The sequence below is a fragment of the Cervus canadensis genome, chromosome 13 (assembly GCF_019320065.1).
Source record: "Cervus canadensis isolate Bull #8, Minnesota chromosome 13, ASM1932006v1, whole genome shotgun sequence".
Classification (NCBI taxonomy): domain Eukaryota; kingdom Metazoa; phylum Chordata; class Mammalia; order Artiodactyla; family Cervidae; genus Cervus; species Cervus canadensis.
In genome coordinates, this window is record NC_057398.1 from 9,522,455 (window position 1) to 9,533,171 (window position 10,717).

The following is a 10,717-nucleotide window of genomic DNA, read 5'->3' on the forward strand; positions in this document are numbered from 1 at the left end:
ACCCCGATTCTGTTTATTGAGCGCCTACGCCAAGCTCAGGACTGGGCTTGCAATCGCCAGCACTCCAGCAACTCGGGCCGGGACCCATCCTCCAGAAGAATCGACGGCGGGCCAGCAAGGGACCGACAGAACCGCGCCCCCAGCCCCCGCGTCCCCTCTGCCGGCCTTAACCTCACCCGACCCCACGGGGGCTGCCGGAGCTAAAATTAGGCGAGCGCGGGGCGCGCTCACGTGCACCCGGCGCACGGGGGCCAGGGGCGCGGCCCGAGTGAGTCACGGCCCCGCCCCCACCCGCAGAGGACGCGCTGACGTCAGCCGCTTCCCCGAAGGGTGACGTCAGCGCGCCTCGGGAAGGCCGCGGGGCCGGCCTAGAATGTTCACTGAGTTTCGATGCCTTAAAGGGACCAGGCCTCGGATCGTGAAAGATGTGGGGCAGTGACCCCGCTCACCCACCTGTAGAGTCGGAGCCCGTTTTATATCCCTTTGACCGGAGAGAAGGTGATTGCTGAGATAGGAATGAAAAAAAGGAAAGCAACTGAGCCTCATTGGAGGCGCCCAGAAGCCCCAGAACCTCCTCCTGGAAGTCCTCCTTGATTAACCAGAATCTGCTCTTGACCCAAAGAGCAGGAAAGTTCTCTCAGGAACTTTCCATGGCTCGTCACTGCCTACCCCTTCACTTACACCTCTGCTGACAGAGAAAGGCTGTGGTCTGAATGTCTGTCTGTAACTCATCAACTTGGGCCACCTTGGCTCTTTTATCAGTATTTTTTGACTGTGTCCAAATTCTCTTGCTAGGTGTGTGACCTGGAACAAGAAACTGTATATGAACTTTGTGAACTGGTATCTACCCCTCCTTTTAGGCTAATGTTGCCTGTGGACGTTCCCGGAGGCCGGAACCCCGTCCCGTTCTTCGCCATTGAGCTCGATCACAATCTCACTGGGGACTAACAGTCCACTGAGGTGTGTGGCAGGTTTGTTCGTAATCCTCCCTCGGCTCTTTTTAACTCTCTCTTCTCTCTGAGGTGGTGGTTATTGTCCCCATTTTACGGATGAGGGAGGAAATCCGGGCACAGGATTAAGCATGTTTCCCTAGGTTACACAGCTTAAGGAACAGCAACCTGAAAGCCACTCCCAAGTCAGCTGGACTCCAAGTCAGTGTTTTTGGTGATGAAGGTGGGCTGTGATACGTATGTTTTATTCTGGGTGTACTGAGTCCTGGAGAGTAGTTTTTCCCTTTAACGCAATTCCAGTGCCCCTGAACAGGTAACCCACAAGTAACCCCAGCCTGCGGATACAGGAGGGCGAGACCTCAGGGCCTGACCCGGATGAGGGTAGGTGAGTGAAGAGGCGCTTCCTCTCGGGTGTCCGTCCTGTACTTGCGGGGCCCTGAGAGCGGGCACCTCACTCACCACACCTGCGTCCCAGCCCTGCCACGCCTACCCTTGGCTCGTTCTTCTCTCTGGAAACTAGAGAGGGCATCCCGCTTAATGCGTCCTGGTCTGGCACGCCAGCGTCCGGTTCTGCCCCAGTGCTGAAGAAATACCTTGTTTCTCTTGCATCATAATCTCCTCTCTGTAAAGCAGCGATTTCCTACTGAAACAGCATCGTCATGCCAAGACGAAATGAGACAAGAGCTTCGTACAGTTTTGAGCAAAACGCTGCGCCTGTATACTGGAAGTGGAGGCGGGCGGCGAGCGCTGTCACTGGTCTCTTCCGACGGTCGTTACTGGTCGTTGGCTGAGCGTCACAAGCCCATCCTCAGGGCACACCTGCCAGGTCTGTCAGGGGTACCTTCCTCCCCCGGCTCACCCCCCAGAGACGTTTAGAACTGACCCCTCTCCCCTCATACCCAGTCTCCCCCCACCACCCAGCTCTCTTCTTTGAGTGCCCTGCTCCTGGCCCCTCCATCAGACTGATGAAGTCACTGCCCACTGCTCTTCCTGTTCTCCGGGTTTTCTGGCGCCTCTGACCGAACACCTTGTGTGTCTCCCATGGCAGCCTTGGGAGAAGATGGAGAAAACCTCAGGCAGCCTCAGCTGTGGCCAGCGGCTCTCCCTCTGTACTGGGGCTGGACACGCAGATGTGGAAGCTTAGAGCGGTAGGGGACCTTCAGGCCAACCAGGCCAGCCCCTGTTTTACAGCTAGGGAACTGAGGCCTGGGTGAAGTGACCTGCCCGGGGCCACATGGCCTGTTATGTAGAGAGTCCTAGTCACTTGATAAGCAGCTTACTGCTTCTTTCAAGGTTCACGCCTCTGTTAGGAGTCTCAGGTGAAACGGTGAACATAAATGTCCATGGGGACCTTCCGGACCCAGGGATCACACCTGGGTCTCCCGCACTGCAGGCAGATTCTTTACCATCGGAGCCAACTTAGGCGCGATTCCCAGTGGAATGAGAACAACAGTGAGTTGGACTGCCACTTTTAAATCTTCGGTAATCGAGATGTTGTGTGTCATTTCAGGTTTTGATTATTTTATCTCCCAGCCTTCACTTCCCATCATTTTCCTATGCCCCAAAACCCCATTATATGTTGTTAAGAACCATCAGTGTAATTGGCCACTAACCTGGAAGGAGTGTGATCTCCAGCAGACAGCCCCAGCAAAGAAAGGGGCAGGGGTCCTGGGTCTGTTCCCAACCGTGCCGGTGACTCACTGGATGATACAAAGCAAAGCACTTCTTTGTGGGGGAGAAACAGAGAAGGGCACAGAAGTGGGGTAGTGGTGTAGGGAGCCGCCGGCAGGCTCCCAGCACAGCGGAAGCCCAGCGGGCTCGGTACACCCGGGTCCTCGATGACCCCTTAGCAGTGGCTGCAGGGTTAACCCTGAGCTCTGCCTCCCTTGGGCACCAGCCTCCAGTGGAGCCACTAAGATGGTTGGGCGGGATTATGGCACTTGCCCTTCGTGATGTCATCCTCCTTGGTTAAGGATGCATCTGGTTATTCCTAACTCCACTTTACTAACGTGTTGTAGATCTGCCCTCCAGGAATTTATTTGAAACTTTCTTTAATCTATTTTTATTTCCGCTTGTACAGCGTTTTCAGGCAACAAGGAGGTTTACCATCTATGTAAAAGCACTAGAGGGCTTCCCTGGTGGTTCAGTGGTAAAGAATCTGCCTGCCAATGCAGGAGACATGGGTTCAATCTGTGGGTCGGGAAGACCCCTTGGAGAAGGAAATGGCAACCCACTCCAGTACTCTTGTCTGGGAAATCTCATGGATTTGCCTGGCGGGCTACAGTCCATGGGGGCCACAAATGAATTGGCCACGACTTAGCGACTAAACAACAACAAAAACACACCAAAACATAGAAAGTGCTATATAAGGGCTTTTATTATGAATATAACAATAATTTTTTTATTATAATGTCAAATGTAATCAGTATAATTATATTATAATTGGATGATGCTAATTCAGATGGTCTCACAGGCTTATTTTTAGTCACTGTGTTTGCTTTTGTTTTTGTCTCCACACTCACACACACAAACGCACCCCAGCAAAAAGTCTTTGTTCATGGAGCGGGGTGCTGTGATAGGTGTGACTGCATGCAAATTTACATAAACACGTTCAGTGTCCTCTAGAGACTTTCCATCTAAGACCGACATATAAGAGGTGCTCAGTAAATACTTTTGAGTGGTTGGATGGTTGGAATTAAAAAAAGAAAAGAAAACCCGTTTGGTAACTGGTGAGACATGTTAGGAATGACTGTTTTGGGGGCTGGAGGATAAACATTGGGCTGAAGGAAGAAGGAATGTGAGATGGTTTGGCCATGTGCATGTATGAGTGCTCCTCAGATTGCCTTAGTGCTTGTTCTGGAGGAATAGCTGGTTCCCAGGCTGCGAAAGGATGCATAGCAAGGGGGACCAAAGTGGCACCCCCTGACAGGTGCATGTGGGTGGCAGTAGTGAGGAGGCAGGTATGAGGTCCGGGAGACAAGGCCAGTTCCTGTGGCTGTCTCTGTCTTTAATGTGAACCACAGCAGAATGAATGGTTCAACGGGTAAAGAATCTGCCTGCAGTGCAGGAGACACAGGAGACTCGGGTTTGATTTTTAGGTCGGGATGATCCCGTGGAGAAGGAAATGGCAACCCTCTGCAGTATTCTTGCCTGAAGAATCCCATGGACAGAGGAGCCTGGCGGGCTATAGTCCAAAGGGTTGCAAAGAGTTTGAGCGACTGAGCACGCACACACAGAATGAAATTTTAAAAGCTAGGTGATTCAACGGGTGAGTGGACAGATAAATGGTGGTACTTCCAGACAATGGAATATTATTCAGCACCAACAATAAATAGAGAGAGCCATGAAAAGACACAGAAGAACAGTAAATGCACATCACTAAGTCAAAGGAGCCAACCTGCAAAGGCTACATACTGTGTGATTCCAATTATATGACATTCTGGAAAAGACAAAGCTATGAAGACAGTAAAAATGTGAGTGCTTGCAAAGGGTTAGAAGGGAGGGAGAGATGAATTGGGGGAGCACAGAGGATTTTTAGGACAGTGAACCTACTCTATGATATCCAGTGATGTATACATGTCATCATACATTTGTCCAAACCCACAGAATGTGCATCGCCAAGAGTGAACTGTGATGTAAACTGGACTTTGGGGATTATGATATGTCAGTGTAGGTTCATCAGTTGTAACAAATATACCATTCTGGTCCATCTAAGTTGAGAGTGTAGGTGAGGGTGGATAAGGGGCATATGGGAAAAACTCTGTACTTTCTGCTCAGTTTTGCTGTAAATGTATAACTGCTATACAAAATAAAGTCTTTTTTTTTTTTTTAAATTCAGGTAAGGTGATGATACTCCTCTGTATGTAGAGTTCAGTCCATCCTGGGGTCACAGAGACTTGGGCTGGAGTCTGAGCCCCACCACGATCAGCTCTGCAACTTTGGGAAAGTCCTTAACCCCTCTGACCTCAGTTTCTCTAACTCCACAGGATTGTGTTGTCTTCCTCAGAGCATTTGGAAAATTAAATAAAAAACTATATGTAAAATGTCTAACTCAGTACTTAGGTTATACAAGTAAATATATACAAACCCCTCCCCAATTCCTTGCTTAATGACTCTGATTGTTAAACATCGTGATGGCTACTAATTTCAAAGTCAGGCCAGTGGAGGAAAGTCTGGGGTGAAAGTGACCTTCTCCCAGGAAGGGCACCTGTGTATGGGACTGGACATGTGTGTGCTCACATGCTCGGTCACAGATGCTGGCCACAGAGTGCCAGGCATGGACTTGAGCCCTGAGAGGCAGCTTCAAGCCCCTCACTCAGCTTTCTCCCATGAAAAGGTCAGGATGATGGAAGTCTATCATATTTAGCTGATGGCTCGCAGAGAAGGCTCGATGAGTTAGTCACCTATGATATGACATCATATTGCCACTCAATATAGTAACAGCTGTTGGTTGCTTTGGGGGGCAGGGGGCGGAGTCAGCTCTTCTCGACCAACCATGCCTCAAGGATAAATTGGATGGCACCAGAAGGGGAGACATGCCGAGGAGAAATCCTCCTCTAAACAGGGTGTTCCGCAGCTCCCTAAGGATTTTCGGCACCCACCTCAAAATGTGAGTCTTGACTTTTCTTTGTCTTTGGGGCCAAGCAGGGGAAATGCCATGGCAGAAAGGTGTTTGGTCAGGAAACCTCTAGCTAGGGGGGCATACCCAGCATGGCCAAGGTCAACCTCACCCTGGACAGAAGTTGGAAAGTGAGTTCCATGCACCAGCCCCATGATACCTCTACGTCACCCAAAGGAGTGGTCCAAGGGTAGGGGATCAGAAGGCCTAGAGTGAGGGTGCTGAAGAATCTCTAGGTTAGATTGGGCATTTTACCCCTCATAGGTTATGTAACTACAGTGGGGTCAAATGAAGGCAATGTTGAAATGCCTTTGAAATGAACCTGGATGAAGCCACTGTTTGGGGGTACTACCGATCATTGCCGTAGTTAATCTGGGGTATTGATCAGTCATACCATCTGGGGAAGCCACTGGATACTGTTAACCCTTTCCTTCCAGTGAATTCTCCTCCTTGACATCTTTGCCTCCTGTGGGGCCTTGTGCTTTAGGAATAGAATGCTTTTTTTTTTTTTATCAGCAGTGTAGATGTCTAGATTAACTGTGGAAAACAGACTCTTCCCAGGTCTAACCTGGGGTAAGTCCAGAGTGACGAAATAATGAGGCCAGAGGGAAAAAACCCTGGATCAGGGGTCAGGAGACCCTGTCTGGCAGCTTCTCCTGTCACTTTCTGAGCCTGTGACCTTGGGCAGGTCACTGCCTCTCTGTAGATTACAGCCAACTAAGAATCTTACTTAGCTGTAAAAATATATATACTCTTGGGGTCCTTTAACCCTAACTGGCATTGTCCAGTCCTCTAGGTATGGACTCCCGGCTCTCTGTTGGCAGAGCAGAAAGGGCCCCACGGTCTGAGTGTGCGGCTCTGCCCCTCACTGTGTGACCTTGCACAAGGACACCCCTTCCCTAACCTCTGTTTCCCCACTCATAAAACAGGCATTATCATGAGACAGGGGTGAGATAAGGAACCTGGAAGCCTTCTCGGGAGGGAGGCACTGTAAACATGTATTTAAATGATTTCCTGAGTTCGGAGAGGGAAGGCAGGCTGAGAGGGGACGCTGGGGTTGCCGGCAGGCTGGGCTGTGACCAGGACTAGAGCAGGGGGCCGTGGCAGTGTGGTTACTGAGACCCCAAAAAACCTCCAACCGGGTGCTACTCGGTTCCTCTTCATTTCCCAGCAGCTAGGGGATGGGAAACAATCCAGAGCTTGTAAGTGATGCTGAGCACAGCCCAAGAGAGTGGCTGCAGACTCTAGTCCGAGGCGGGTCACGCTTCCCCAGTGGGCACAGCGCCAAAGCTAAAAGGCCCAGGGGAGCCGGGCAGCGTCCGGGGCCACGGATTTCCTCTGGCTGTCCCGGGATGATGGTCCCTCGTCCTCTGTGCTCCTCCTGGGCTGTCCGGCATCACCTCCTACGGGTGTGAAAACAGGTCCAGGGGAGCCCTGGAAATACCATCACGACTGTGTATTCACCAGAGTGACCTGTCTCAACCCATCCTGGCGGGAAAATTACAGCTCATCTAGAGGAAACTCGCCAAATTCTTGTTTATTCTTCACGTAAAAGGATTAACCTAGGGTTAGCGATTTTATTCCGACTCTCCCTTTCATGTTGCATTTAAAATGAAATCAGCCGCTCTTTGAAGCTGTTCTTTGAGCCGTAAGCATTCATTTCTCTTCTCTCCTCCCCGAAAGGGGGTTTCTCTCTTTTTAAATTCTGCCCCTCTGCCCGCGCCCCCCCCCCACCCCAAGCCTCAGGAGCTGAGAGGCTGGCGGGAGGCGTGACTGCCATAGGAGCAGCGTGTGGTCCCCCTGCTGACTCATCTGACATTAACATAATTACGTTTCGGGAGTCAAAGTGATTTTCAAACTATGAGTAATGCGAGGTATTAGAGAGAATGTTTACAAGGCAGCACTTCAGCACGCTGAGGGCACCAGCTGCTGCTAACAGCTGAAGGGAGTAAAGGAATAAGGAAAATGCTCTCAGGAAAAAGAACCTTTCTGGGTTCCTCTTCCTTGGAAAGGATTCAGATTTCTTGAAAGGCAGGTGAACGCAGATTTCTCTGAAGAAGGGTCCAGATGGAGCATTTTTTAGCTGAATACCTGGATGCCTGATCATTTTGTGTTAAAAGTTTTCCTTAAAGCTTTTTCACAGTCTTAGTTTTCATATGACCGACTCTAAGGAAAGATGGATTTAAAGATTTCAGCAAATTATTTCTTAAACCTGCTTAATTACCAGCATTAATAATAATAACAATTCTAAAGTTGTGTGAAAAATAGGCTAGTTCTTCTAAAACAGGAATAGGGGCACAAATCATTTCCTGAATATTAAAGATGCCGAGCAAAAGCCTGTGGTGAGGTGAATACTTTCTTAAAGCAGCTTTGTGTAGTTAGTAAGAGAAAAGTTTGACAGCCAGTTGAGTTCTGTTAGCCGACTGTTTAGACCTCCGGAGAGAAAAGTTGAGCTCCAGTTGTGATCCAGACCTATATGTCTGGCCTCTGCCTCAGTTTTCTGGTCTCATAATGGGAAAGTTAATAACACTTGTTCTGCCTACCGGAGAGGATGAAGCTTGAGCTCTGGGAGGGCAGGAACAGTCTGTCTACTGTACTGCCCACCCCCCCCCCCCAACCCGGTGTCTGACCTGGAACTTGCCCATAGTAAGTACTCAGTAAGTGTTTGCAGAATTAATGAATAAGAGCTTTCAACTTGAGAGCTCTGCTCTTCTGTTTATTTGGTCTTCTTGCCTTGATTTCCTACCTTTAGTTCCTTCTGCCCAGGGCTGGGGGGGCTCAGCAAATAGACTTGTCTACTGAGGTACCAGCACTAATAAGGAAAAGTAACTGCTCACTTCCTCGGGGCTACCCACTAAAATCAGATGGAAGTACAACAACTCCACTCAGAAACTCTTTTGGAAAAGGCTCTCTCAAAAACGCGGCAGTCATTTTGTTTCTGTATTAGACGTGCATCAGAAGAACTGTTGGGTTTAATTTCACCTGCTGAATCTTGAACTGAGGTCATCACTGCAGGCATAAGAACACCAATGGCACCAACTTAGTCAGAGGCATTGTGATAGCAGGTGAAATATACATAGTTGGACTGGATAAATGCTTGGAAAATACAAGTTCCACTCAGATACATGCTTGAAGGTATAAAAGAAGAAATTTTTAGGAAAGATTAATTCTGCTATTTTTTCCCCCCAATGGGAAAAACATTCACTTGCCTGTTCATACAGACAAGAACAGATTTCCAGATCTTTTGGGGCTTCAAGGATAGCTTGTTCTCTTGTTCTTTGCATTCCTGCTTCAGCTTCTTGGCCTTGTCTCCTTCTTTTCCCCCTTGCCACCATCCCTCAGTTAATTCTTTCCTTCTGTTCTGGCTCCCATGTTGCTTTCTCTGCAAAACATTTCGTCTCATCCTTTAAAATGTCTAAGGGTTTCTAACCAAGTGTCATTCACATGGTGAGAGGTCAATAAAGGTGGTGGTGGTGGTTGTTTTTAAAGTCAAAAAGAACACGTCTTAAACTAATTATAAGCTCGCGTATAAATAAATTGTTTACAAATAAATTGTTAATTATTTTTTAAGCTAGCAAGCTTAATCATACACAGAAATCCTGTTCACTTTGGAATGTCCGTGATGAAGCAGTAAAAATCAGTTCTATCAAATCTCATCCCTTGACTACCCTCCCTTTGAATATTCTACATTTGCATCATGGAAAAAAAGGGGGTGGCCGCCAGCAAAGAACTCACGCTAAGAACCCTAACCTGCCCTCAACCGAGAGGCCCAGCTATGTGTTTTGTGGACTATCTGCATTAACTGATTTCTCCTTTCCCCACCCATGGACATAATAGTCTTAGGCTTACTTCAAGCAGTAAATATAAACCAGTTTATTCATGACTAATCAATCCAAAAATGGTTGTAAAAGAGGGTCAGGACATATGGTCCTATCCCGAACATCTGAAGATGATGCCAGGAAGGAAAACCTGTGGGCTGCCAGTGCCTGTCATTTGCTGCCCTAGGCATGCTTTCCAACATGGTAAATCCAGATTGCAGGGTGCATCTAAGGTTCTGAACCCCCACTGTTCTTTCAGTCAGAGCCACATATCCAGGACAGTCTGACCTCACACCTCCTACTCCATTGTTTGGTACACTAATGCTTGCCAGGCTGGGAACCCTAATGTGGGGTTGGATGACACAGTCCCTATACATTAAGGCTTCTCAAGCAAAAAGACTCTTCACTTTTGATCTTGATGTATTTTATAAATATTTGTAAATGATTTAATGTTCATGTAGTAGTGCTGTTAAGTTAGTAGCAAGTTGTTGAACATTTGAGGTCCAAATGTTTAACATATATTCTAAAATAAACTTGGGCTGTTTAGACCCCTCATAGAGTAAACTCATTCTAATTTCCCCCCATTTGGAGAAGGAAATGGCAGCCCACTCCAGTACTCTTGCCTGGAGAATCCCATGGACAAAGGAGCCTGGTGGGCTACAGTCAATCGGGTCGCAAAGAGTCGGACACGACTGAGCGACTAACGCACAGTTTCCCCCCATGTTCTCCCTTTATATCCTTTCCCCTTCTTTCCTTCCCTCCCTTCCTTCTTTTCTCTTTCTTATGTTTTGTTTGTTCCTTTTAGTAGATGTCTTCCTAAAAAAATATATCTAGAAGAAGATAAGAAAAGCTAATTAAGTCTCCTGGGACTGGACAGAGAATTTTCATCATATGCATTTTTGGACTATTTCAATTTCTGATCATGTGACTATATACTTTTTCCCAATTTAAAATGTAAAAAAAAAAAAAAGGTTAACCGAAACAATATTTTACACTTCCTCTTTTTATTTTTTTAAATATCTTTTTTCCCCCCAATTCTGAGACTAGCCTATTTTTTCTTCCCAAAACAGCTTCCAAAGGGAAATGGGGAACAAGAAAAGTTGATAGGAGCCAGATGCCTGTGTGTCCACAGCATGGATACAAGGGAATGGGTCAGCCTAACAGGATCAAGGAAGTTTTGGCCTTTTTTCCTTTTTTTCTTAACTCAAGATGTAAACATATTTCCACACCGTTAAGTATTTTACGACATCATTTCACATGGTTGTGCAGGAGTAGATTTTAATGCATTTTAATATATTGTACTGTAACTTATTTAATTAACACTCTGTATT

The 10,717-nt window shown here is 47.6% G+C and overlaps 1 long non-coding RNA gene across 2 annotated transcripts; it reads left to right on the forward strand.

Annotated features, from left to right (window-relative positions):
* The first annotated feature begins 368 nt into the window (after positions 1-368).
* Positions 369-4,972, forward strand: LOC122452529. 2 transcript variants are annotated; one of them, XR_006272737.1, is made up of 6 exons: positions 369-498; positions 861-960; positions 1,094-1,335; positions 1,584-2,098; positions 2,244-2,402; positions 4,789-4,972. It is a non-coding gene; the product is annotated as an uncharacterized LOC122452529 (long non-coding RNA). The 2 variants fall into 2 exon arrangements; XR_006272736.1 differs by having other exon boundaries at positions 861-1,335.
* The last annotated feature ends 5,745 nt before the right edge of the window (positions 4,973-10,717 follow it).